This window comes from Rhinoderma darwinii, chromosome 1 (assembly GCF_050947455.1).
Source record: "Rhinoderma darwinii isolate aRhiDar2 chromosome 1, aRhiDar2.hap1, whole genome shotgun sequence".
NCBI classification, from domain to species: domain Eukaryota; kingdom Metazoa; phylum Chordata; class Amphibia; order Anura; family Rhinodermatidae; genus Rhinoderma; species Rhinoderma darwinii.
In genome coordinates this window covers 264,031,522-264,052,118 of record NC_134687.1, presented here as the reverse complement: position 1 = coordinate 264,052,118, position 20,597 = coordinate 264,031,522, and the positions used below count along the sequence as shown (strand labels likewise).

Below are 20,597 nucleotides of genomic sequence, written 5' to 3'. Positions count from 1 at the left end.
AATAAAAAGACAACCTCACCACGGATTCCCAGACAGTCTCCCACACTGGTACTAGCGAGGGCTTAAGCTGTGTAACTTCTGCGATCTGACGAGAGCAGGCACATTCAGCTTAGAATGGCCATTGACATTAAATGCTTTAATCCATAGTCCTTTTTAATCGATTGTGAAACAAAATCTAAACGACATAATAAAAAGTCAACCGCACCACTGATTCCCAGACAGTCTCCCACACTGGTACTAGCGAGGCCTTAAGCTGTGTAACTTCTGCGATCTGACGAGAGCAGGCACATTCAGCTTAGAATGGCCATTGACATTAAATGCTTTAATCCATAGTCCTTTTTAATCGATTGTGAAACAAAATCTAAACGACATAATAAAAAGTCAACCGCACCACGGATTCCCAGACAGTCTCCCACACTGGTACTAGCGAGGCCTTAAGCTGTGTAACTTCTGCGATCTGACGAGAGCAGGGATATTCATCTTAGAATGGCCATTGACATTAAATGCTTTAATCCATAGTCCTTTTTAATCGATTGTGAAACAAAATCTAAACGACATAATAAAAATTCAACCGCACCACGGATTCCCAAACAGTCTCCCACACTGGTACTAGCGAGGCCTTAAGCTGTGTAACTTCGGCGATCTGACGAGAGCTGGCACATTCAGCTTAGAATGGCCATTGACGTTAAATGCTTTAATCCATAGTCCTATTTAATCTATTGTGAAACAAAATCTAAACGACATAATAAAAAGTCAACCGCACCACGGATTCCCAGACAGTCTCCCACATTGGTACTAGCGAGGCGTTAAGCTACGTAACTTCTGCGACCTAACGAGAGCAGGCACATTCAGCTTAGAATGGCCATTGACATTAAATGCTTTAATCCATAGTCCTTTTTAATCGATTGTGAAACAAAATCTAAACGACATAATAAGAAGTCAACCGCACCACGGATTCACAGACAGTCTCCCACACCGGTACTAGCGAGGCCTTAAGATGTGTAACTTCTGCAATCTGACGAGAGCAGGCACATTCAGCTTAGAATGGCCATTGACGTTAAATGCTTTAATCCATAGTCCTATTTAATCTATTGTGAAACAAAATCTAAACGACATAATAAAAAGTCAACCGCACCACGGATTCCCAGACAGTCTCCCACACTGGTACTAGCGAAGCGTTAAGCTGCGTAACTTCTGCGATCTAACGAGAGAAGGCACATTCAGCTTAGAATGGCCATTGACATTAAATGCTTTAATCCATAGTCCTTTTTAATCGATTGTGAAACAAAATCTAAACGACATAATAAGAAGTCAACCGCACCACGGATTCACAGACAGTCTCCCACACTGGTACTAGCGAGGCCTTAAGCTGTGTAACTTCTGCGATCTGACGAGAGCAGGCACACTCAGCTTAGAATGGCCATTGACATTAAAAGCCTTAATCCATAGTCCTATTTAATCTATTGTGAAACAAAATCTAAAAGACATAATAAAAAGTCAACCGCACCACGGATTCCCAGACAGTCTCCCACACTGGTACTAGCAAGGCCTTAAGCTGTGTAACTTCTGCGATCTGATGAGAGCAGGGACATTCAGCTTAGAATGGCCATTGACATTAAATTCTTTAATCCATAGTCCTTTTTAATCGATTGTGAAACAAAATCTAAACGACATAATAAAAAGTCAAGTGCACCACGGATTCCCAGACAGTCTCCCACACTGGTACTAGCGAGGCCTTAAGCTGTGTAACTTCTGCTATCTGACGAGAGCAGGCACATTCAGCTTAGAATGGCCATTGACGTTAAATGCTTTAATCCATAGTCCTATTTAATCTATTGTGAAACAAAATCTAAACGACATAATATAAAGTCAACCGCACCACGGATTCCCAGACAGTCTCCCACACTGGTACTAGCGAGACGTTAAGCTGTGTAACTTCTGCGATCTGACGAGAGCAGGCACATTCAGCTTAGAATGGCCATTGACATTAAAAGCCTTAATCCATAGTCCTATTTAATCTATTGTGAAACAAAATCTAAACAACATAATAAAAAGTCAACCGCACCACGGATTCCCAGACAGTCTCCCACACTCGTACAAGCGAGGCCTTAAGCTGTGTAACTTCTGCGATCTGACGAGAGCAGGCACATTCAGCTTAGAATGGCCATTGACGTTAAATGCTTTAATCCATAGTCCTATTTAATCTATTGTGAAACAAAATCTAAACGACATAATAAGAAGTCAACCGCACCACGGATTCCCAGACAGTCTCCCACACTGGTACTAGCGAGGCCTTAAGCTGTGTAACTTCTGCGATCTGACGAAAGCAGTCACATTCAGCTTAGAATGGCCATTGACATTAAACGCTTTAATCCATAGTCCTTTTTAATCGATTGTGAAACAAAATCTAAACGACATAATAAAAAGTCAACCGCACCCCGGATTCCCAGACAGTCTCCCACACTGGTACTAGCGAGGCCTTAAGCTGTGTAACTTCTGCGATCTGATGAGAGAAGGCACATTCAGCTTAGAATGGCCATTGACATTAAATGCTTTAATCCATAGTCCTTTTTAATCGATTGTGAAACAAAATCTAAACGACATAATAAAAAGTCAACCGCACCACGGATTCCCAGACAGTCTCCCACACTGGTACTAGCGAGGCCTTAAGCTGTGTAACTTCTGCGTTCTGACGAGAGCAGGCACATTCAGCTTAGAATGGCCATTGACGTTAAATGCTTTAATCCATAGTCCTATTTAATCTATTGTGAAACAAAATCTAAACGACATAATAAAAAGTCAACCGCACCACGGATTCCCAGACAGTCTCCCACACTGGTACTAGCGAGGCCTTAAGCTGTGTAACTTCTGCGATCTGACGAGAGCAGGCACATTCAGCTTAGAATGGCCATTGACATTAAATGCTTTAATCCATAGTCCTTTTTAATCGATTGTGAAACAAAATCTAAACGACATAATAAAAAGTCAACCGCACCACTGATTCCCAGACAGTCTCCCACACTGGTACTAGCGAGGCCTTAAGCTGTGTAACTTCTGCGATCTGACGAGAGCAGGCACATTCAGCTTAGAATGGCCATTGATATTAAATGCTTTAATCCATAGTCCTTTTTAATCGATTGTGAAACAAAATCTAAACTACATAATAAAAAGTCAACCGCACCACGGATTCTCAGACAGTCTCCCATACTGGTACTAGCGAGGCCTTAAGCTGTGTAACTTCTGCGATCTGATGAAAGCAGGGACATTCAGCTTAGAATGGCCATTGACATTAAATGCTTTAATCCATAGTCCTTTTTATTCGATTGTGAAACAAAATCTAAACGACATAATAAAAATTCAACCGCACCACGGATTCCCAGACAGTCTCCCACAATGGTACTAGCGAGGCCTTAAGCTGTGTAACTTCTGCGATCTGACGAGAGCAGGCACATTCAGCTTAGAACGGCCATTGACATTAAATGCTTTAATCCATAGTCCTATTTAATCTATTGTGAAACAAAATCTAAACGACATAATAAAAAGTCAACCGCACCACGGATTCCCAGACAGTCTCCCACACTGGTACTAGCGAGGCCTTAAGCTGTGTAACTTCTGCGTTCTGACGAGAGCAGGCACATTCAGTTTAGAATGGCCATTGACGTTAAATGCTTTAATCCATAGTCCTATTTAATCTATTGTGAAACAAAATCTAAACGACATAATAAAAAGTCAACCGCACCACGGATTCCCAGACAGTCTCCCACACTGGTACTAGCGAGGCCTTAAGCTGTGTAACTTCTGCGATCTGACGAGAGCAGGCACATTCAGCTTAGAATGGCCATTAACATTAAATGCTTTAATCCATAGTCCTTTTTAATCGATTGTGAAACAAAATCTAAACGACATAATAAAAAGTCAACCGCACCACTGATTCCCAGACAGTCTCCCACACTGGTACTAGCGAGGCCTTAAGCTGTGTAACTTCTGCGATCTGACGAGAGCAGGCACATTCAGCTTAGAATGGCCATTGATATTAAATGCTTTAATCCATAGTCCTTTTTAATCGATTGTGAAACAAAATCTAAACTACATAATAAAAAGTCAACCGCACCACGGATTCTCAGACAGTCTCCCATACTGGTACTAGCGAGGCCTTAAGCTGTGTAACTTCTGCGATCTGATGAAAGCAGGGACATTCAGCTTAGAATGGCCATTGACATTAAATGCTTTAATCCATAGTCCTTTTTATTCGATTGTGAAACAAAATCTAAACGACATTATAAAAATTCAACCGCACCACGGATTCCCAGACAGTCTCCCACAATGGTACTAGCGAGGCCTTAAGCTGTGTAACTTCTGCGATCTGACGAGAGCAGGCACATTCAGCTTAGAACGGCCATTGACATTAAATGCTTTAATCCATAGTCCTATTTAATCTATTGTGAAACAAAATCTAAACGACATAATAAAAAGTCAACCGCACCACGGATTCCCAGACAGTCTCCCACACTGGTACTAGCGAGGCGTTAAGCTGTGTAACTTCTGCGATCTAACGAGAGCAGGCACAGCCAGCTTAAAATGGCCATTGACATTAAATGCTTTAATCCATAGTCCTATTTAATCTATTGTGAAACAAAATCTAAACGACATAATAAAAAGTCAACCGCACCACGGATTCCCAGACAGTCTCCCACACTGGTACTAGTGAGGCCTTAAGCTGTGTAACTTCTGCGATCTGACGAGAGCAGGCACATTCAGCTTAGAATGGCCATTGACATTAAATGCTTTAATCCATAGTCCTTTTTAATCGATTGTGAAACAAAATCTAAACGACATAATAAAAAGTCAACCGCACCACTGATTCCCAGACAGTCTCCCACACTGGTACTAGCGAGGCCTTAAGCTGTGTAACTTCTGCGATCTGACGAGAGCAGGCACATTCAGCTTAGAATGGCCATTGACATTAAATGCTTTAATCCATAGTCCTTTTTAATCGATTGTGAAACAAAATCTAAACTACATAATAAAACGTCAACCGCACCACGGATTCTCAGACAGTCTCCCATACTGGTACTAGCGAGGCCTTAAGCTGTGTAATTTCTGCGATCTGATGAGAGCAGGGACATTCAGCTTAGAATGGCCATTGACATTAAATGCTTTAATCCATAGTCCTTTTTATTCGATTGTGAAACAAAATCTAAACGACATAATAAAAATTCAACCGCACCACGGATTCCCAGACAGTCTCCCACAATGGTACTAGCGAGGCCTTAAGCTGTGTAACTTCTGCGATCTGACGAGAGCAGGCACATTCAGCTTAGAACGGCCATTGACGTTAAATGCTTTAATCCATAGTCCTATTTAATCTATTGTGAAACAAAATCTAAACGACATAATAAAAAGTCAACCGCACCACGGATTCCCAGACAGTCTCCCACACTGGTACTAGCGAGGCGTTAAGCTGTGTAACTTCTGCGATCTAACGAGAGCAGGCACAGCCAGCTTAAAATGGCCATTGACATTAAATGCTTTAATCCATAGTCCTTTTTAATCGATTGTGAAACAAAATCGAAACGACATAATAAAAAGTCAACCGCACCACGGATTCCCAGACAGTCTCCCACACTGGTACTAGCGAGGCCTTAAGCTGTGTAACTTCTGCGATCTGACGAGAGCAGGCACATTCAGCTTAGAATGGCCATTGACATTAAAAGCCTTAATCCATAGTCCTATTTAATCTATTGTGAAACAAAATCTAAACAACATAATAAAAAGTCAACCGCACCACGGATTCCCAGACAGTCTCCCACACTGGTACTAGCGAGGCCTTAAGCTGTGTAACTTCTGCGATCTGACGAGAGCAGGGACTTTCATCTTAGAATGGCCATTGACATTAAATGCTTTAATCCATAGTCCTTTTTAATCGATTGTGAAACAAAATCTAAACGACATAATAAAAAGTCAACCGCACCACGGATTCCCAGACAGTCTCCCACACTGGTACTAGCGAGGCCTTAAGCTGTGTAACTTCTGCGATCTGACGAGAGCGGGCACATTCAGCTTAGAATGGCCATTGACGTTAAATGCTTTAATCCATAGTCCTATTTAATCTATTGTGAAACAAAATCTAAACGACATAATAAAAAGTCAACCGCACCACGGATTCCCAGACAGTCTCCCACACTGGTACTAGCGAGGCCTTAAGCTGTGTAACTTCTGCGATCTAACGAGAGCAGGCACATCCAGCTTAGAATGGCCATTGACATTAAATGCTTTAATCCATAGTCCTTTTTAATCGATTGTGAAACAAAATCTAAACGACATAATAAAAAGTCAACCGCACCACGGATTCCCAGACAGTCTCCCACACTGGTACTAGCGAGGCCTTAAGCTGTGTAATTTCTGCGATCTGACGAGAGCAGGCACATTCAGCTTAGAATGGCCATTGACATTAAAAGCCTTAATCCATAGTCCTATTTAATCTATTGTGAAACAAAATCTAAACAACATAATAAAAAGTCAACCGCACCACGGATTCCCAGACAGTCTCCCACACTGGTACTAGCGAGGCCTTAAGCTGTGTAACTTCTGCGATCTGACGAGAGCAGGGACTTTCAGCTTAGAATGGCCATTGACATTAAATGCTTTAATCCATAGTCCTTTTTAATCGATTGTGAAACAAAATCTAAACGACATAATAAAAAGTCAACCGCACCACGGATTCCCAGACAGTCTCCCACACTGGTACTAGCGAGGCCTTAAGCTGTGTAACTTCTGCGATCTGACGAGAGCAGGCACATTCAGCTTAGAATGGCCATTGACGTTAAATGCTTTAATCCATAGTCCTATTTAATCTATTGTGAAACAAAATCTAAACGACATAATAAAAAGTCAACCGCACCACGGATTCCCAGACAGTCTCCCACACTGGTACTAGCGAGGCGTTAAGCTGTGTAACTTCTGCGATCTAACGAGAGCAGGCACATCCAGCTTAGAATGGCCATTGACATTAAATGCTTTAATCCATAGTCCTTTTTAATCGATTGTGAAACAAAATCTAAACGACATAATAAGAAGTCAACCGCACCATGGATTCCCAGACAGTCTCCCACACTGGTACTAGCGAGGCCTTAAGCTGTGTAACTTCTGCGATCTGACGAGAGCAGGCACATTCAGCTTAGAATGGCCATTGACATTAAAAGCCTTAATCCATAGTCCTATTTAATCTATTGTGAAACATAATCTAAACAACATAATAAAAAGTCAACCGCACCACGGATTCCCAGACAGTCTCCCACACTGGTACTAGCGAGGCCTTAAGCTGTGTAACTTCTGCGATCTGACGAGAGCAGGGACTTTCAGCTTAGAATGGCCATTGACATTAAATGCTTTAATCCATAGTCCTTTTTAATCGATTGTGAAACAAAATCTAAACGACATAATAAAAAGTCAACCGCACCACGGATTCCCAGACAGTCTCCCACACTGGTACTAGCGAGGCCTTAAGCTGTGTAACTTCTGCGATCTGACGAGAGCAGGCACATACAGCTTAGAATGGCCATTGACGTTAAATGCTTTAATCCATAGTCCTATTTAATCTATTGTGAAACAAAATCTAAACTACATAATAAAAAGTGAACCGCACCACGGATTCCCAGACAGTCTCCCACACTGGTACTAGCGAGGCCTTAAGCTGTGTAACTTCTGCGATCTGACGAGAGCAGGCACATTCAGCTTAGAATGGCCATTGACATTAAAAGCCTTAATCCATAGTCCTATTTAATCTATTGTGAAACAAAATCTAAACAACATAATAAAAAGTCAACCGCACCACGGATTCCCAGACAGTCTCCCACACTGGTACTAGCGAGCCCTTAAGCTGTGTAACTTCTGCGATCTGACGAGAGCAGGGACTTTCAGCTTAGAATGGCAATTGCCATTAAATGCTTTAATCCATAGTCCTTTTTAATCGATTGTGAAACAAAATCTAAACGACATAATAAAAATGCAACCGCACCACGGATTCCCAGACAGTCTCCCACACTGGTACTAACGAGGCTTTAAGCTGTGTACCTTCTGCGTTCTGACGAGAGCAGGCACATTCAGATTAGAATGGCCATTGACGTGAAATGCTTTAATCCATAGTCCTATTTAATCTATTGTGAAACAAAATCTAAACGACATAATAAAAAGTCAACCGCACCCCGGATTCCCAGACAGTCTCCCACACTGGTACTAGCGAGGCCTTAAGCTGTGTAACTTCTGCGATCTGACGAGAGCAGGCACATTCAGCTTAGAATGGCCATTGACATTAAATGCTTTAATCCATAGTCCTTTTTAATCGATTGTGAAACAAAATCTAATTGACATAATAAAAAGTCAACCGCACCACGGATTCTCAGACAGTCTCCCACACTGGTACTAGCGAGGCCTTAAGCTGTGTAACTTCTGCGATCTGATGAGAGCAGGGACATTCAGCTTAGAATGGCCATTGACATTAAATGCTTTAATCCATAGTCCTTTTTAATCGATTGTGAAACAAAATCTAAACGACATAATAAAAATTCAACCGCACCACGGATTCCCAGACAGTCTCCCACAATGGTACTAGCGAGGCCTTAAGCTGTGTAACTTCTGCGATCTGACGAGAGCAGGCACATTCAGCTTAGAATGGCCATTGACGTTAAATGCTTTAATCCATAGTCCTATTTAATCTATTGTGAAACAAAATCTAAACGACATAATAAAAAGTCAACCGCACCACGGATTCCCAGACAGTCTCCCACACTGGTACTAGCGAGGCCTTAAGCTGTGTAACTTCTGCGATCTGACGAGAGCAGGCACATTCAGCTTAGAATGGCCATTGCCATTAAAAGCCTTAATCCATAGTCCTATTTAATCTATTGTGAAACAAAATGTAAACGACATAATAAAAAGTCAACCGCACCACGGATTCCCAGACAGTCTCCCACACTGGTACTAGCGAGGCGTTAAGCTGTGTAACTTCTGCGATCTAACGAGAGCAGGCACATTCAGCTTAGAATGGCCATTGACATTAAATGCTTTAATCCATAGTCCTTTTTAATCGATTGTGAAACAAAATCTAAACAACATAATAAAAAGTCAACCGCACCACGGATTCCCAGACAGTCTCCCTCACTGGTACTAGCAAGGCCTTAAGCTGTGTAACTTCTGCGATCTGACGAGAGCAGGGACATTCAGCTTAGAATGGCCATTGACATTAAATGCTTTAATCCATAGTCCTTTTTAATCGATTGTGAAACAAAATCTAAACGACATAATAAAAATTCAACCGCACCACTGATTCCCAGACAGTCTCCCACACTGGTACTAGCGAAGCCTTAAGCTGTGTAACTTCTGCGATCTGACGAGAGCAGGCACATTCAGCTTAGAATGGCCATTGACATTAAAAGCCTTAATCCATAGTCCTATTTAATCTATTGTGAAACAAAATCTAAACAACATAATAAAAAGTCAACCGCACCACGGATTCCCAGACAGTCTCCCACACTGGTACTAGCGAGGCCTTAAGCTGTGTAACTTCTGCGATCTGACGAGAGCAGGGACTTTCAGCTTAGAATGGCAATTGCCATGAAATGCTTTAATCCATAGTCCTTTTTAATCGATTGTGAAACAAAATCTAAACGACATAATAAAAATGCAACCGCACCACGGATTCCCAGACAGTCTCCCACACTGGTACTAGCGAGGCTTTAAGCTGTGTACCTTCTGTGTTCTGACGACAGCAGGCACATTCAGCTTAGAATGGCCATTGACGTGAAATGCTTTAATCCATAGTCCTATTTAATCTATTGTGAAACAAAATCTAAACGACATAATAAAAAGTCAACCGCACCCTGGATTCCCAGACAGTCTCCCACACTGGTACTAGCGAGGCCTTAAGCTGTGTAACTTCTGCGATCTGACGAGAGCAGGCACATTCAGCTTAGAATGGCCATTGACTTTAAATGCTTTAATCCATAGTCCTTTTTAATCGATTGTGAAACAAAATCTAAACTACATAATAAAAAGTCAACTGCACCACGGATTCCCAGACAGTCTACCACACTGGTACTAGCAAGGCCTTAAGCTGTGTAACTTCTGCGATCTGACGAGAGCAGGTACATTCAGCTTAGAATGGCCATTGACATTAAATGCTTTAATCCATAGTCCTATTTAATCGATTGTGAAACAAAATCTAAACGACATAATAAAAAGTCAACCGCACCACGGATTCCCAGACAGTCTCCCACACTGGTACTAGCGAGGCCTTAAGCTGTGTAACTTCTGCGATCTGACGAGAGCAGGGACATTCAGCTTAGAATGGCCATTGACATTAAATGCTTTAATCCATAGTCCTATTTAATCGATTGTGAAACAAAATCTAAACGACATAATAAAAAGTCAACCGCACCACGGATTCCCAGACAGTCTCCCACACTGGTACTAGCGAGGCCTTAAGCTGTGTAACTTCTCCGATCTGACGAGAGCAGGCACATTCAGCTTAGAATGGCCATTGACATTAAATGCTTTAATCCATAGTCCTTTTTAATCGATTGTGAAACAAAATCTAAACGACATAATAAAAAGTCAACCGCACCACGGATTCCCAGACAGTCTCCCACACTGGTACAAGCGAGGCCTTAAGCTGTGTAACTTCTGCGATCCGACGAGAGCAGGGACATTCAGCTTAGAATGGCCATTGACATTAAATGCTTTAATCCATAGTCCTTTTTAATCGATTGTGAAACAAAATCTAAACGACATAATAAAAATTAGACCGCACCACGGATTCCCAGACAGTCTCCCACACTGGTACTAGCGAGGCCTTAAGCTGTGTATCTGCTGCGATCTGCCGAGAGCAGGCACATTCAGCTTAGAATGGCCATTGATGTTAAATGCTTTAATCCATAGTCCTATTTAATCTATTGTGAAACAAAATCTAAACAACATAATAAAAAGTCAAACGCGCCACGGATTCCCAGACAGTCTCCCACACTGGTACTAGCGAGGCATTAAGCTGTGTAACTTCTGCGATCTGACGAGAGCAGGGACTTTCAGCTTAGAATGGCCATTGACATTAAATGCTTTAATCCATAGTCCTTTTTAATCGATTGTGAAACAAAATCTAAACGACATAATAAAAAGTCAACCGCACCACGGATTCCCAGACAGTCTCCCACACTGGTACTAGCGAGGCCTTAAGCTGTGTAACTTCTGCGATCTGACGAGAGCAGGCACATTCAGCTTAGAATGGCCATTGACGTTAAATGCTTTAATCCATAGTCCTATTTAATCTATTGTGAAACAAAATCTAAACGACATAATAAAAAGTCAACCGCACCACGGATTCCCAGACAGTCTCCCACACTGGTACTATCGAGGCGTTAAGCTGTGTAACTTCTGCGATCTAACGAGAGCAGGCACATCCAGCTTAGAATGGCCATTGACATTAAAGGCTTTAATCCATAGTCCTTTTTAATCGATTGTGAAACAAAATCTAAACGACATAATAAAAAGTCAACCGCACCACGGATTCCCAGACAGTCTCCCACACTGGTACTAGCGAGGCCTTAAGCTGTGTAACTTCTGCGATCTGACGAGAGCAGGCACATTCAGCTTAGAATGGCCATTGACATTAAAAGCCTTAATCCATAGTCCTATTTAATCTATTGTGAAACAAAATCTAAACAACATAATAAAAAGTCAACCGCACCACGGATTCCCAGACAGTCTCCCACACTGGTACTAGCGAGGCATTAAGCTGTGTAACTTCTGCGATCTGACGAGAGCAGGGACATTCAGCTTAGAATGGCCATTGACATTAAATGCTTTAATCCATAGTCCTTTTTAATCGATTGTGAAACAAAATCTAAACGACATAATAAAAATTCAACCGCACCACGGATTCCCAGACAGTCTCCCACACTGGTACTAGCGAGGCCTTAAGCTGTGTAACTTCTGCGATCTGACGAGAGCAGGCACATTCAGCTTAGAATGGCCATTGACGTTAAATGCTTTAATCCATAGTCCTATTTAATCTATTGTGAAACAAAATCTAAACGACATAATAAAAAGTCAACTGCACCACGGATTCCCAGACAGTCTCCCACACTGGTACTAGCAAGGCGTTAAGCTGCGTAACTTCTGCGATCTAACGAGAGCAGGCACATTCAGCTTAGAATGGCCATTGACATTCAATGCTTTAATCCATAGTCCTTTTTAATCGATTGTGAAACAAAATCTAAACGACATAATAAAAAGTCAACCGCACCACGGATTCCCAGACAGTCTCCCACACTGGTACTAGCGAGGCCTTAAGCTGTGTAACTTCTGCGATCTGACGAGAGCAGGGACATTCATCTTAGAATGGCCATTGACATTAAATGCTTTAATCCATAGTCCTTTTTAATCGATTGTGAAACAAAATCTAAACGACATAATAAAAATTCAACCGCACCACGGATTCCCAGACAGTCTCCCACACTGGTACTAGCGAGGCCTTAAGCTGTGTAACTTCTGCGATCTGACGAGAGCAGGCACATTCAGCTTAGAATGGCCATTGACGTTAAATGCTTTAATCCATAGTCCTATTTAATCTATTGTGAAACAAAATCTAAACGACATAATAAAAAGTTAACTGCACCACGGATTCCCAGACAGTCTCCCACACTGGTACTAGCGAGGCGTTAAGCTGCGTAACTTCTGCGATCTAACGAGAGCAGGCACATTCAGCTTAGAATGGCCATTGACATTCAATGCTTTAATCCATAGTCCTTTTTAATCGATTGTGAAACAAAATCTAAACGACATAATAAAAAGTCAACCGCACCACGGATTCCCAGACAGTCTCCCACACTGGTACTAGCGAGGCCATAAGCTGTGTAACTTCTGCGATCTGACGAGAGCAGGCACATTCAGCTTAGAATGGCCATTGACATCAAAAGCCTTAATCCATAGTCCTATTTAATCTATTGTGAAACAAAATCTAAACAACATAATAAAAAGTCAACCGTACCACGGATTCACAGACAGTCTCCCACACTGGTACTAGCGAGGCCTTAAGCTGTGTAACTTCTGCGATCTGACGAGAGCAGGCACATTCAGCTTAGAATGGCCATTGACATTAAATCCTTTAATCCATAGTCCTTTTTAATCGATTGTGAAACAAAATCTAAACGACATAATAAAAAGTCAACCGCACCACGGATTCCCAGACAGTCTCCCACACTGGTACTAGCGAGGCCTTAAGCTGTATAACTTCTGCGATCTGACGACAGCAGGGACATTCAGCTTAGAATGGCCATTGACATTAAATGCTTTAATCCATAGTCCTTTTTAATCGATTGTGAAACAAAATCTAAACGACATAATAAAAAGTCAACCGCACCACGGATTCCCAGACAGTCTCCCACACTGGTACTAGCGAGGCGTTAAGCTGTGTAACTTCTGCGATCTAACGAGAGCAGGCACATCCAGCTTAGAATGGCCATTGACATTAAATGTTTTAATCCATAGTCCTTTTTAATCGATTGTGAAACAAAATCTAAACGACATAATAAAAAGTCAACCGCACCACGGATTCCCAGACAGTCTCCCACACTGGTACTAGCGAGGCCTTAAGCTGTGTAACTTCTGCGATCTGACGAGAGCAGGCACATCCAGCTTAGAATGGCCATTGACATTAAATGCTTTAATCCATAGTCCTTTTTAATCGATTGTGAAACAAAATCTAAACGACATAATAAAAAGTCAACCGCACCACGGATTCCCAGACAGTCTCCCACACTGGTACTAGCGAGGCCTTAAGCTGTGTAACGTCTGCGATCTGACGAGAGCAGGGACATTCAGCTTAGAATGGCCATTGACATTAAATGCTTTAATCCATAGTCCTTTTTAATCGATTGTGAAACAAAATCTAAACGACATAATAAAAATTCAACCGCACCACGGATTCCCAGACAGTCTACCACACTGGTACTAGCGAGGCCTTAAGCTGTCTAACTTCTGCGTTCTGACGAGAACAGGCACATTCAGCTTAGCATGGCCATTGACGTTAAATGCTTTAATCCATAGTCCTATTTAATCTATTGTGAAACAAAATCTAAACGCCATAATAAAAAGTCAACCGCACCACGGATTCCCAGACAGTCTCCCACACTGGTACTAGCGAGGCCTTAAGCTGTGTAACTTCTGCGATCTGACGAAAGCAGGCACATTCAGCTTAGAAGGGCCATTGACATTAAATGCTTTAATCCATAGTCATTTTTAATCGATTGTGAAACAAAATCTAAACGACATAATAAAAAGTCAAACGCACCACGGATTCCCAGACAGTCTCCCACACAGGTACTAGCAAGGCCTTAAGCTGTGTAACTTCTGCGATCTGACGAGAGCAGGCACATTCAGCTTAGAATGGCCATTGACATTAAATGCTTTAATCCATAGTCCTTTTTAATCGATTGTGAAACAAAATCTAAACGACATAATAAAAAGTCAACCGCACCACGCATTCCCAGACAGTCTCCCACACTGGTACTAGCGAGGCCTTAAGCTGTGTAACTTCTGCGATCTGACGAGAGCAGGCACATTCAGCTTAGAATGGCCATTGACATTAAATGCTTTAATCCATAGTCCTTTTTAATCGATTGTGAAACAAAATCTAAACGACATAATAAAAATTCAACTGCACCACGGATTCCCAGACAGTCGCCCACACTGGTACTAGCGAGGCCTTAAGCTGTGTAACTTCTGCGATCTGACGAGAGCAGGCACATTCAGCTTAGAATGGCCATTGACGTAAAATGCTTTAATCCATAGTCCTATTTAATCTATTGTGAAACAAAATCTAAACGACATAATAAAAAGTCAACCGCACCACGGATTCCCAGACAGTCTCCCACACTGGTTCTAGCGAGGCATTAAGCTGTGTAACTTCTGCGATCTAACGAGAGCAGGCACATCCAGCTTAGAATAGCCATTGACATTAAAAGCCTTAATCCATAGTCCTATTTAATCTATTGTGAAACAAAATCTAAACAACATAATAAAAAGTCAACCGCACCACGGATTTCCAGACAGTCTCCCACACTGGTACTAGCGAGGCCTTAAGCTGTGTAACTTCTGCGATCTGACGAGAGCAGGGACTTTCAGCTTAGAATGGCCATTGACATTAAATGCTTTAATCCATAGTCCTTTTTAATCGATTGTGAAACAAAATCTAAACGACTTAATAAAAATTCAACCGCACCACGGATTCCCAGACAGTCTCCCACACTGGTACTAGCGAGGCCTTAAGCTGTGTAACTTCTGCGATCTGACGAGAGCAGGCACATTCAGCTTAGAATGGCCATTGACGTTAAATGCTTTAATACATAGTCCTATTTAATCTATTGTGAAACAAAATCTAAACGACATAATAAAAAGTCAACCGCACCACGGACTCCCAGACAGTCTCCCACACTGGTACTAGCGAGGCGTTAAGCTGCGTAACTTCTGCGATCTAACGAGAGCAGGCACATTCAGTTTAGAATGGCCATTGACATCAAATGCTTTAATCCATAGTCCTTTTTAATCGATTGTGAAACAAAATCTAAACGACATAATAAAAAATCAACCGCACCACGGATTCCCAGACAGTCTCCCACACTGGTACTAGCGAGGCCTTAAGCTGTGTAAATTCTGCGATCTGACGAGAGCAGGCACATTCAGCTTAGAATGGCCATTGACATCAAAAGCCTTAATCCATAGTCCTATTTAATCTATTGTGAAACAAAATCTAAACAACATAATAAAAAGTCAACCGCACCACGGATTCCCAGACAGTCTCCCACACTGGTACTAGCGAGGCCTTAAGCTGTGTAACTTCTGCGACCTGACGAGAGCAGGCACATTCAGCTTAGAATGGCCATTGACATTAAATGCTTTAATCCATAGTCCTTTTTAATCGATTGTGAAACAAAATCTAAACGACATAATAAAAAGTCAACCGCACCACGGATTCCCAGACAGTCTCCCACACTGGTACTAGCGAGGCCTTAAGCTGTGTAACTTCTGCGATCTGACAAGAGCAGGGACATTCAGCTTAGAATGGCCATTGACATTAAATGCTTTAATCCATAGTCCTTTTTAATCGATTGTGAAACAAAATCTAAACGACATAATAAAAAGTCAACCGCACCACGGATTCCCCGACAGTCTCCCACACTGGTACTAGCGAGGCGTTAAGCTGTGTAACTTCTGCGATCTAACGAGAGCAGGTACATCCAGCTTAGAATGGCCATTGACATTAAATGTTTTAATCCATAGTCCTTTTTAATCGATTGTGAAACAAAATCTAAACGACATAATAAAAAGTCAACCGCACCACAGATTCCCAGACAGTCTCCCACACTGGTACTAGCGAGGCCTTAAACTGTGTAACTTCTGCGTTCTGACGAGAGCAGGCACATTCAGCTTAGAATGGCCATTGACATTAAATGCTTTAATCCATAGTCCTATTTAATCTATTGTGAAAAAAAATCTAAACGACATAATAAAAAGGCAACCTCACCACGGATTCCCAGACAGTCTCCCACACTGGTACTAGCGTGGCCTTAAGCTGTGTAACTTCTGCGATCTGACGAGAGCAGGCACATTCAGCTTAGAATGGCCATTGACATTAAATGCTTTAATCCATAGTCCTTTTTAATCGATTGTGAAACAAAATCTAAACGACATAATAAAAAGTCAACCGCACCACGGATTCCCAGACAGTCTCCCACCATGGTACTAGGGAGGCCTTAAGCTGTGTAACTTCTGCGATCTGACGAGAGCAGGGACATTCATCTTAGAATAGCCATTGAAATTAAATGATTTAATCCATAGTCCTTTTTAATCGATTGTGAAACAAAATCTAAACGACATAATAAAAAGGCAACCGCACCACGGATTCCCAGACAGTCTCCCACACTGGTACTAGCGAGGCCTTAAGCTGTGTAACTTCTGCGATCTAACGAGAGCAGGGACATTCAGCTTAGAATGGCCATTGACATTAAATGCTTTAATCCATAGTCCTTTTTAATCGATTGTGAAACAAAATCTAAACGACATAATAAAAAGTCAACCGCACCACGGATTCCCAGACAGTCTCCCACACTGGTACTAGCGAGGCGTTAAGCTGTGTAACTTCTGCGATCTAACGAGAGCAGGCACATCCAGCTTAGAATGGCCATTGACATTAAATGTTTTAATCCATAGTCCTTTTTAATCGATTGTGAAACAAAATCTAAACGACATAATAAAAAGTCAACCCCACACGGATTCCCAGACAGTCTCCCACACTGGTACTAGCGAGGGCTTAAGTTGTGTAACTTCTGCGATCTGACGAGAGCAGGCACATTCAGCTTAGAATGGCCATTGACATTAAATGCTTTTATCCATAGTCCTTTTTAATCGATTGTGAAACAAAATCTAAACGACATAATAAAAAGTCAATCGCACCACGGATTCCCAGACAGTCTCCCACACTGGTACTAGCGAGGCCTTAAGCTGTGTAACTTCTGCGATCTGACGAGAGCAGGCACATTCAGCTTAGAATGGCCATTGACATTAAAAGCCTTAATCCATAGTCCTATTTAATCTATTGTGAAACAAAATCTAAACAACATAATAAAAAGTCAACCGCACCACGGATTCCCAGACAGTCTCCCACACTGGTACTAGCGAGGCCTTAAGCTGTGTAACTTCTGCGATCTGACGAGAGCAGGGACTTTCAGCTTAGAATGGCCATTGACATTAAATGCTTTAATCCATAGTCCTTTTTAATCGATTGTGAAACAAAATCTAAACGACATAATAAAAAGTCAACCGCACCACGGATTCCCAGACAGTCTCCCACACTGGTACTAGCGAGGCCTTAAGCTGTGTAACTTCTGCGATCTGACGAGAGCAGGCACATTAAGCTTAGAATGGCCATTGACATTAAATGCTTTAATCCATAGTCCTTTTTAATCGATTGTGAAACAAAATCTAAACGACATAATAAAAAGTCAACCGCACCACGGATTCCCAGACAGTCTCCCACACTGGTACTAGCGAGGCCCTAAGCTGTGTAACTTCTGCGATCTGACGAGAGCAGGCACATCCAGCTTAGAATGGCCATTGACATTAAATGCTTTAATCCATAGTCCTTTTTAATCGATTGTGAAACAAAATCTAAACGACATAATAAAAAGTCAACCGCACCACGGATTCCCAGACAGTCTCCCACACTGGTACTAGCGAGGCCTTAAGCTGTGTAACTTCTGCGATCTGACGAGAGCAGGGACATTCAGCTTAGAATGGCCATTGACATTAAATGCTTTAATTCATAGTCCTTTTTAATCGATTGTGAAACAAAATCTAAACGACATAATAAAAATTCAACCGCACCACGGATTCCAAGACAGTCTCCCACACTGGTACTAGCGAGGCCTTAAGCTGTGTAACTTCTGCGATCTGACGAGAGCAGGGACATTCAGCTTAGAATGGCCATTGACATTAAATGCTTTAATTCATAGTCCTTTTTAATCGATTGTGAAACAAAATCTAAACGACATAATAAAAAGTCAACCGCACCACGGATTCCCAGACAGTCTCCCACACTGGTACTAACGAGGCCTTAAGCTGAGTAACTTCTGCGATCTGACGAGAGCAGGCACATTCAGCTTAGAATGGCCATTGCCATTAAAAGCCTTAATCCATAGTCCTATTTAATCTATTGTGAAACAAAATCTAAACAACTTAATAAAAAGTCAACCGCACCACGGATTCCCAGACAGTCTCCCACACTGGTACTAGCGAGGCCTTAAGCTGTGTAACTTCTGCGATCTGACGAGAGCAGGGACATTCAGCTTAGAATGGCCATTGACATTAAATGCTTAATCCATAGTCCTATTTAATCGATTGTGAAACAAAATCTAAACGACATAATAAAAAGTCTACCGCACCACGGATTCCCAGACAGTCTCCAACACTGGTACTAGCGAGGCCTTAAGCTGTGTAACTTCTGCGTTCTGACGAGAGCAGGCACATTCAGCTTAGAATGGCCATTGACGTTAAATGCTTTAATCCATAGTCCTATTTAATCTATTGTGAAACAAAATCTAAACGACATAATAAAAAGGCAACCGCACCACGGATTCCCAGACAGTCTCCCACACTGGTACTAGCAAGGCCTTAAGCTGTGTAACTTCTGCGATCTGACGAGAGCAGGCACATTCAGCTTAGAATGGCCATTGACATTAAATGCTTTTCATCCATAGTCCTTTTTAATTGATTGTGAAACAAAATCTAAACGACATAATAAAAATTCAACCGCACCACGGATTCCCAGACAGTCTCCCACACTGGTACTAGCGAGGCCTTAAGCTGTGTAACTTCTGCGATCTGACGAGAGCAGGCACATTCAGCTTAGAATGGCCATTGACGTTAAATGTTTTAATCCATAGTCCTATTTAATCTATTGTGAAACTAAATCTTAACGACATAATAAAAAGTCAACCACACCACGGATTCCCAGACAGTCTCCCACACTGGTACTAGTGAGGCGTTAAGCTGTGTAACTTCTGCGATCTAACGAGAGCAGGCACATTCAGCTTAGAATTGCCATTGCCATTGACATTAAATGCTTTAATCCATAGTCCTTTTTAATCGATTGTGAAACAAAATCTAAACGACATAATAAAAAGTCAACCGCACCACGGATTCCCAGACAGTCTCCCACACTAGTACTAGCGAGGCCTTAAGCTGTGTAACTTCTGCGAACTGACGAGAGCAGGTACATTCAGCTTAGAATGGCCATTGACATTAAAAGCCTTAATCCATAGTCCTATTTCATCTATTGTGAAACAAAATCTAAACAACATAAAAAAAAGTCAACCGCACCACGGATTCCCAGACAGTCTCCCACACTGGTACTAGGGAGGCCTTAAGCTGTGTAACTTCTGCGATCTGACGAGAGCAGGCACATTCAGCTTAGAATGGCCATTGACGTTAAATGCTTTAATCCATAGTCCTATTTAATCTATTGTGAAACAAAATCTAAACGACATAATAAAAAGTCAACCACACCACGGATTCCCAGACAGTCTCCCACACTGGTACTAGCGAGGCGTTAAGCTGTGTAACTTCTGCGATCTAACGAGAGCAGGCACATTCAGCTTAGAATGACCATTGACATTAAATGCTTTAATCCATAGTCCTTTTTAATCGATTGTGAAACAAAATCTAAACGACATAATAAAAAGTCAACCGCACCACGGATTCCCAGACAGTCTCCCACACTGGTACTAACGAGGCCTTAAGCTGTGTAACTTCTGCGATCTGACGAGAGCAGGCACATTCAGCTTAGAATGGCCATTGCCATTAAAAGCCTTAATCCATAGTCCTATTTAATCTATTGTGAAACAAAATCTAAACAACATAATAAAAAGTCAACCGCACCACGGATTCCCAGACAGTCTCCCACACTGGTAATAGCGAGGCCTTAAGCTGTGTAACTTCTGCGATCTGACGAGAGCAGGCACATTCAGCTTAGAATGGCCATTGACATTAAA

General features: G+C 41.9%; 101 pseudogenes; all 101 read right to left on the bottom strand.

Annotated features, from left to right (window-relative positions):
• Positions 1 to 7: 7 nt before the first annotated feature.
• On the bottom strand, positions 8 to 126 carry LOC142710775 (5S ribosomal RNA; annotated as a pseudogene).
• A 67-nt stretch (positions 127 to 193) lies between these two features.
• LOC142735818 (5S ribosomal RNA) lies at positions 194 to 312 on the bottom strand (annotated as a pseudogene).
• A 67-nt stretch (positions 313 to 379) lies between these two features.
• LOC142738215 (5S ribosomal RNA) lies at positions 380 to 498 on the bottom strand (annotated as a pseudogene).
• Positions 499 to 565: 67 nt separating this feature from the next.
• Positions 566 to 684, bottom strand: LOC142673051 (5S ribosomal RNA; annotated as a pseudogene).
• Positions 685 to 937: 253 nt separating this feature from the next.
• LOC142710496 (5S ribosomal RNA) lies at positions 938 to 1,056 on the bottom strand (annotated as a pseudogene).
• A 253-nt stretch (positions 1,057 to 1,309) lies between these two features.
• Positions 1,310 to 1,428, bottom strand: LOC142665976 (5S ribosomal RNA; annotated as a pseudogene).
• Positions 1,429 to 1,495: 67 nt separating this feature from the next.
• Positions 1,496 to 1,614, bottom strand: LOC142731654 (5S ribosomal RNA; annotated as a pseudogene).
• A 67-nt stretch (positions 1,615 to 1,681) lies between these two features.
• Positions 1,682 to 1,800, bottom strand: LOC142692212 (5S ribosomal RNA; annotated as a pseudogene).
• Positions 1,801 to 1,867: 67 nt separating this feature from the next.
• LOC142699642 (5S ribosomal RNA) lies at positions 1,868 to 1,986 on the bottom strand (annotated as a pseudogene).
• Positions 1,987 to 2,053: 67 nt separating this feature from the next.
• Positions 2,054 to 2,172, bottom strand: LOC142665769 (5S ribosomal RNA; annotated as a pseudogene).
• Positions 2,173 to 2,239: 67 nt separating this feature from the next.
• LOC142678075 (5S ribosomal RNA) lies at positions 2,240 to 2,358 on the bottom strand (annotated as a pseudogene).
• A 67-nt stretch (positions 2,359 to 2,425) lies between these two features.
• On the bottom strand, positions 2,426 to 2,544 carry LOC142671484 (5S ribosomal RNA; annotated as a pseudogene).
• A 67-nt stretch (positions 2,545 to 2,611) lies between these two features.
• On the bottom strand, positions 2,612 to 2,730 carry LOC142728870 (5S ribosomal RNA; annotated as a pseudogene).
• Positions 2,731 to 2,797: 67 nt separating this feature from the next.
• LOC142713908 (5S ribosomal RNA) lies at positions 2,798 to 2,916 on the bottom strand (annotated as a pseudogene).
• A 67-nt stretch (positions 2,917 to 2,983) lies between these two features.
• LOC142665648 (5S ribosomal RNA) lies at positions 2,984 to 3,102 on the bottom strand (annotated as a pseudogene).
• Positions 3,103 to 3,169: 67 nt separating this feature from the next.
• LOC142738485 (5S ribosomal RNA) lies at positions 3,170 to 3,288 on the bottom strand (annotated as a pseudogene).
• Positions 3,289 to 3,355: 67 nt separating this feature from the next.
• Positions 3,356 to 3,474, bottom strand: LOC142682328 (5S ribosomal RNA; annotated as a pseudogene).
• Positions 3,475 to 3,541: 67 nt separating this feature from the next.
• Positions 3,542 to 3,660, bottom strand: LOC142732456 (5S ribosomal RNA; annotated as a pseudogene).
• Positions 3,661 to 3,727: 67 nt separating this feature from the next.
• Positions 3,728 to 3,846, bottom strand: LOC142730018 (5S ribosomal RNA; annotated as a pseudogene).
• Positions 3,847 to 3,913: 67 nt separating this feature from the next.
• LOC142665635 (5S ribosomal RNA) lies at positions 3,914 to 4,032 on the bottom strand (annotated as a pseudogene).
• Positions 4,033 to 4,099: 67 nt separating this feature from the next.
• LOC142738484 (5S ribosomal RNA) lies at positions 4,100 to 4,218 on the bottom strand (annotated as a pseudogene).
• Positions 4,219 to 4,285: 67 nt separating this feature from the next.
• On the bottom strand, positions 4,286 to 4,404 carry LOC142682317 (5S ribosomal RNA; annotated as a pseudogene).
• A 67-nt stretch (positions 4,405 to 4,471) lies between these two features.
• LOC142691196 (5S ribosomal RNA) lies at positions 4,472 to 4,590 on the bottom strand (annotated as a pseudogene).
• Positions 4,591 to 4,657: 67 nt separating this feature from the next.
• On the bottom strand, positions 4,658 to 4,776 carry LOC142723463 (5S ribosomal RNA; annotated as a pseudogene).
• A 67-nt stretch (positions 4,777 to 4,843) lies between these two features.
• On the bottom strand, positions 4,844 to 4,962 carry LOC142735817 (5S ribosomal RNA; annotated as a pseudogene).
• A 67-nt stretch (positions 4,963 to 5,029) lies between these two features.
• Positions 5,030 to 5,148, bottom strand: LOC142736812 (5S ribosomal RNA; annotated as a pseudogene).
• A 67-nt stretch (positions 5,149 to 5,215) lies between these two features.
• LOC142682306 (5S ribosomal RNA) lies at positions 5,216 to 5,334 on the bottom strand (annotated as a pseudogene).
• A 67-nt stretch (positions 5,335 to 5,401) lies between these two features.
• LOC142691185 (5S ribosomal RNA) lies at positions 5,402 to 5,520 on the bottom strand (annotated as a pseudogene).
• Positions 5,521 to 5,587: 67 nt separating this feature from the next.
• LOC142713897 (5S ribosomal RNA) lies at positions 5,588 to 5,706 on the bottom strand (annotated as a pseudogene).
• A 67-nt stretch (positions 5,707 to 5,773) lies between these two features.
• LOC142737096 (5S ribosomal RNA) lies at positions 5,774 to 5,892 on the bottom strand (annotated as a pseudogene).
• Positions 5,893 to 5,959: 67 nt separating this feature from the next.
• Positions 5,960 to 6,078, bottom strand: LOC142736957 (5S ribosomal RNA; annotated as a pseudogene).
• A 67-nt stretch (positions 6,079 to 6,145) lies between these two features.
• On the bottom strand, positions 6,146 to 6,264 carry LOC142725129 (5S ribosomal RNA; annotated as a pseudogene).
• A 67-nt stretch (positions 6,265 to 6,331) lies between these two features.
• Positions 6,332 to 6,450, bottom strand: LOC142737138 (5S ribosomal RNA; annotated as a pseudogene).
• Positions 6,451 to 6,517: 67 nt separating this feature from the next.
• On the bottom strand, positions 6,518 to 6,636 carry LOC142716469 (5S ribosomal RNA; annotated as a pseudogene).
• Positions 6,637 to 6,703: 67 nt separating this feature from the next.
• LOC142713886 (5S ribosomal RNA) lies at positions 6,704 to 6,822 on the bottom strand (annotated as a pseudogene).
• A 67-nt stretch (positions 6,823 to 6,889) lies between these two features.
• LOC142682240 (5S ribosomal RNA) lies at positions 6,890 to 7,008 on the bottom strand (annotated as a pseudogene).
• Positions 7,009 to 7,075: 67 nt separating this feature from the next.
• On the bottom strand, positions 7,076 to 7,194 carry LOC142737310 (5S ribosomal RNA; annotated as a pseudogene).
• A 67-nt stretch (positions 7,195 to 7,261) lies between these two features.
• Positions 7,262 to 7,380, bottom strand: LOC142716460 (5S ribosomal RNA; annotated as a pseudogene).
• A 67-nt stretch (positions 7,381 to 7,447) lies between these two features.
• LOC142724864 (5S ribosomal RNA) lies at positions 7,448 to 7,566 on the bottom strand (annotated as a pseudogene).
• Positions 7,567 to 7,633: 67 nt separating this feature from the next.
• LOC142737532 (5S ribosomal RNA) lies at positions 7,634 to 7,752 on the bottom strand (annotated as a pseudogene).
• A 67-nt stretch (positions 7,753 to 7,819) lies between these two features.
• On the bottom strand, positions 7,820 to 7,938 carry LOC142697063 (5S ribosomal RNA; annotated as a pseudogene).
• A 253-nt stretch (positions 7,939 to 8,191) lies between these two features.
• On the bottom strand, positions 8,192 to 8,310 carry LOC142724532 (5S ribosomal RNA; annotated as a pseudogene).
• A 67-nt stretch (positions 8,311 to 8,377) lies between these two features.
• LOC142736146 (5S ribosomal RNA) lies at positions 8,378 to 8,496 on the bottom strand (annotated as a pseudogene).
• A 67-nt stretch (positions 8,497 to 8,563) lies between these two features.
• Positions 8,564 to 8,682, bottom strand: LOC142737498 (5S ribosomal RNA; annotated as a pseudogene).
• Positions 8,683 to 8,749: 67 nt separating this feature from the next.
• Positions 8,750 to 8,868, bottom strand: LOC142736171 (5S ribosomal RNA; annotated as a pseudogene).
• A 67-nt stretch (positions 8,869 to 8,935) lies between these two features.
• LOC142681412 (5S ribosomal RNA) lies at positions 8,936 to 9,054 on the bottom strand (annotated as a pseudogene).
• A 67-nt stretch (positions 9,055 to 9,121) lies between these two features.
• Positions 9,122 to 9,240, bottom strand: LOC142670500 (5S ribosomal RNA; annotated as a pseudogene).
• A 67-nt stretch (positions 9,241 to 9,307) lies between these two features.
• LOC142692433 (5S ribosomal RNA) lies at positions 9,308 to 9,426 on the bottom strand (annotated as a pseudogene).
• A 67-nt stretch (positions 9,427 to 9,493) lies between these two features.
• On the bottom strand, positions 9,494 to 9,612 carry LOC142735618 (5S ribosomal RNA; annotated as a pseudogene).
• A 253-nt stretch (positions 9,613 to 9,865) lies between these two features.
• Positions 9,866 to 9,984, bottom strand: LOC142738145 (5S ribosomal RNA; annotated as a pseudogene).
• A 67-nt stretch (positions 9,985 to 10,051) lies between these two features.
• Positions 10,052 to 10,170, bottom strand: LOC142736410 (5S ribosomal RNA; annotated as a pseudogene).
• Positions 10,171 to 10,237: 67 nt separating this feature from the next.
• Positions 10,238 to 10,356, bottom strand: LOC142728137 (5S ribosomal RNA; annotated as a pseudogene).
• A 67-nt stretch (positions 10,357 to 10,423) lies between these two features.
• LOC142681915 (5S ribosomal RNA) lies at positions 10,424 to 10,542 on the bottom strand (annotated as a pseudogene).
• A 67-nt stretch (positions 10,543 to 10,609) lies between these two features.
• LOC142665504 (5S ribosomal RNA) lies at positions 10,610 to 10,728 on the bottom strand (annotated as a pseudogene).
• A 439-nt stretch (positions 10,729 to 11,167) lies between these two features.
• On the bottom strand, positions 11,168 to 11,286 carry LOC142713875 (5S ribosomal RNA; annotated as a pseudogene).
• Positions 11,287 to 11,353: 67 nt separating this feature from the next.
• On the bottom strand, positions 11,354 to 11,472 carry LOC142677315 (5S ribosomal RNA; annotated as a pseudogene).
• A 67-nt stretch (positions 11,473 to 11,539) lies between these two features.
• Positions 11,540 to 11,658, bottom strand: LOC142713852 (5S ribosomal RNA; annotated as a pseudogene).
• A 67-nt stretch (positions 11,659 to 11,725) lies between these two features.
• On the bottom strand, positions 11,726 to 11,844 carry LOC142676196 (5S ribosomal RNA; annotated as a pseudogene).
• Positions 11,845 to 11,911: 67 nt separating this feature from the next.
• LOC142736672 (5S ribosomal RNA) lies at positions 11,912 to 12,030 on the bottom strand (annotated as a pseudogene).
• A 67-nt stretch (positions 12,031 to 12,097) lies between these two features.
• On the bottom strand, positions 12,098 to 12,216 carry LOC142686576 (5S ribosomal RNA; annotated as a pseudogene).
• A 67-nt stretch (positions 12,217 to 12,283) lies between these two features.
• Positions 12,284 to 12,402, bottom strand: LOC142738027 (5S ribosomal RNA; annotated as a pseudogene).
• Positions 12,403 to 12,469: 67 nt separating this feature from the next.
• Positions 12,470 to 12,588, bottom strand: LOC142736671 (5S ribosomal RNA; annotated as a pseudogene).
• Positions 12,589 to 12,655: 67 nt separating this feature from the next.
• On the bottom strand, positions 12,656 to 12,774 carry LOC142697978 (5S ribosomal RNA; annotated as a pseudogene).
• A 67-nt stretch (positions 12,775 to 12,841) lies between these two features.
• LOC142736333 (5S ribosomal RNA) lies at positions 12,842 to 12,960 on the bottom strand (annotated as a pseudogene).
• Positions 12,961 to 13,027: 67 nt separating this feature from the next.
• LOC142668987 (5S ribosomal RNA) lies at positions 13,028 to 13,146 on the bottom strand (annotated as a pseudogene).
• Positions 13,147 to 13,213: 67 nt separating this feature from the next.
• Positions 13,214 to 13,332, bottom strand: LOC142692576 (5S ribosomal RNA; annotated as a pseudogene).
• A 67-nt stretch (positions 13,333 to 13,399) lies between these two features.
• Positions 13,400 to 13,518, bottom strand: LOC142682229 (5S ribosomal RNA; annotated as a pseudogene).
• Positions 13,519 to 13,585: 67 nt separating this feature from the next.
• LOC142715593 (5S ribosomal RNA) lies at positions 13,586 to 13,704 on the bottom strand (annotated as a pseudogene).
• A 67-nt stretch (positions 13,705 to 13,771) lies between these two features.
• On the bottom strand, positions 13,772 to 13,890 carry LOC142737242 (5S ribosomal RNA; annotated as a pseudogene).
• Positions 13,891 to 13,957: 67 nt separating this feature from the next.
• Positions 13,958 to 14,076, bottom strand: LOC142677038 (5S ribosomal RNA; annotated as a pseudogene).
• Positions 14,077 to 14,143: 67 nt separating this feature from the next.
• On the bottom strand, positions 14,144 to 14,262 carry LOC142670600 (5S ribosomal RNA; annotated as a pseudogene).
• Positions 14,263 to 14,515: 253 nt separating this feature from the next.
• LOC142722709 (5S ribosomal RNA) lies at positions 14,516 to 14,634 on the bottom strand (annotated as a pseudogene).
• Positions 14,635 to 14,701: 67 nt separating this feature from the next.
• LOC142737388 (5S ribosomal RNA) lies at positions 14,702 to 14,820 on the bottom strand (annotated as a pseudogene).
• A 253-nt stretch (positions 14,821 to 15,073) lies between these two features.
• LOC142737328 (5S ribosomal RNA) lies at positions 15,074 to 15,192 on the bottom strand (annotated as a pseudogene).
• A 67-nt stretch (positions 15,193 to 15,259) lies between these two features.
• Positions 15,260 to 15,378, bottom strand: LOC142736670 (5S ribosomal RNA; annotated as a pseudogene).
• A 67-nt stretch (positions 15,379 to 15,445) lies between these two features.
• On the bottom strand, positions 15,446 to 15,564 carry LOC142706174 (5S ribosomal RNA; annotated as a pseudogene).
• Positions 15,565 to 15,631: 67 nt separating this feature from the next.
• Positions 15,632 to 15,750, bottom strand: LOC142737511 (5S ribosomal RNA; annotated as a pseudogene).
• A 67-nt stretch (positions 15,751 to 15,817) lies between these two features.
• On the bottom strand, positions 15,818 to 15,936 carry LOC142735881 (5S ribosomal RNA; annotated as a pseudogene).
• Positions 15,937 to 16,003: 67 nt separating this feature from the next.
• Positions 16,004 to 16,122, bottom strand: LOC142738290 (5S ribosomal RNA; annotated as a pseudogene).
• Positions 16,123 to 16,189: 67 nt separating this feature from the next.
• Positions 16,190 to 16,308, bottom strand: LOC142691439 (5S ribosomal RNA; annotated as a pseudogene).
• Positions 16,309 to 16,375: 67 nt separating this feature from the next.
• On the bottom strand, positions 16,376 to 16,494 carry LOC142734651 (5S ribosomal RNA; annotated as a pseudogene).
• A 67-nt stretch (positions 16,495 to 16,561) lies between these two features.
• On the bottom strand, positions 16,562 to 16,680 carry LOC142672411 (5S ribosomal RNA; annotated as a pseudogene).
• Positions 16,681 to 16,747: 67 nt separating this feature from the next.
• On the bottom strand, positions 16,748 to 16,866 carry LOC142710330 (5S ribosomal RNA; annotated as a pseudogene).
• Positions 16,867 to 16,933: 67 nt separating this feature from the next.
• Positions 16,934 to 17,052, bottom strand: LOC142737935 (5S ribosomal RNA; annotated as a pseudogene).
• A 67-nt stretch (positions 17,053 to 17,119) lies between these two features.
• LOC142682218 (5S ribosomal RNA) lies at positions 17,120 to 17,238 on the bottom strand (annotated as a pseudogene).
• A 252-nt stretch (positions 17,239 to 17,490) lies between these two features.
• LOC142715895 (5S ribosomal RNA) lies at positions 17,491 to 17,609 on the bottom strand (annotated as a pseudogene).
• Positions 17,610 to 17,676: 67 nt separating this feature from the next.
• On the bottom strand, positions 17,677 to 17,795 carry LOC142716449 (5S ribosomal RNA; annotated as a pseudogene).
• A 67-nt stretch (positions 17,796 to 17,862) lies between these two features.
• On the bottom strand, positions 17,863 to 17,981 carry LOC142732445 (5S ribosomal RNA; annotated as a pseudogene).
• A 67-nt stretch (positions 17,982 to 18,048) lies between these two features.
• LOC142725467 (5S ribosomal RNA) lies at positions 18,049 to 18,167 on the bottom strand (annotated as a pseudogene).
• Positions 18,168 to 18,234: 67 nt separating this feature from the next.
• Positions 18,235 to 18,353, bottom strand: LOC142728126 (5S ribosomal RNA; annotated as a pseudogene).
• A 67-nt stretch (positions 18,354 to 18,420) lies between these two features.
• LOC142685727 (5S ribosomal RNA) lies at positions 18,421 to 18,539 on the bottom strand (annotated as a pseudogene).
• A 67-nt stretch (positions 18,540 to 18,606) lies between these two features.
• LOC142736883 (5S ribosomal RNA) lies at positions 18,607 to 18,725 on the bottom strand (annotated as a pseudogene).
• Positions 18,726 to 18,792: 67 nt separating this feature from the next.
• LOC142728115 (5S ribosomal RNA) lies at positions 18,793 to 18,911 on the bottom strand (annotated as a pseudogene).
• A 66-nt stretch (positions 18,912 to 18,977) lies between these two features.
• On the bottom strand, positions 18,978 to 19,096 carry LOC142735827 (5S ribosomal RNA; annotated as a pseudogene).
• A 67-nt stretch (positions 19,097 to 19,163) lies between these two features.
• Positions 19,164 to 19,282, bottom strand: LOC142737637 (5S ribosomal RNA; annotated as a pseudogene).
• A 68-nt stretch (positions 19,283 to 19,350) lies between these two features.
• LOC142736669 (5S ribosomal RNA) lies at positions 19,351 to 19,469 on the bottom strand (annotated as a pseudogene).
• A 259-nt stretch (positions 19,470 to 19,728) lies between these two features.
• On the bottom strand, positions 19,729 to 19,847 carry LOC142728644 (5S ribosomal RNA; annotated as a pseudogene).
• A 67-nt stretch (positions 19,848 to 19,914) lies between these two features.
• LOC142736975 (5S ribosomal RNA) lies at positions 19,915 to 20,033 on the bottom strand (annotated as a pseudogene).
• Positions 20,034 to 20,100: 67 nt separating this feature from the next.
• On the bottom strand, positions 20,101 to 20,219 carry LOC142706019 (5S ribosomal RNA; annotated as a pseudogene).
• Positions 20,220 to 20,286: 67 nt separating this feature from the next.
• On the bottom strand, positions 20,287 to 20,405 carry LOC142735520 (5S ribosomal RNA; annotated as a pseudogene).
• A 67-nt stretch (positions 20,406 to 20,472) lies between these two features.
• Positions 20,473 to 20,591, bottom strand: LOC142737761 (5S ribosomal RNA; annotated as a pseudogene).
• Positions 20,592 to 20,597: the final 6 nt, after the last annotated feature.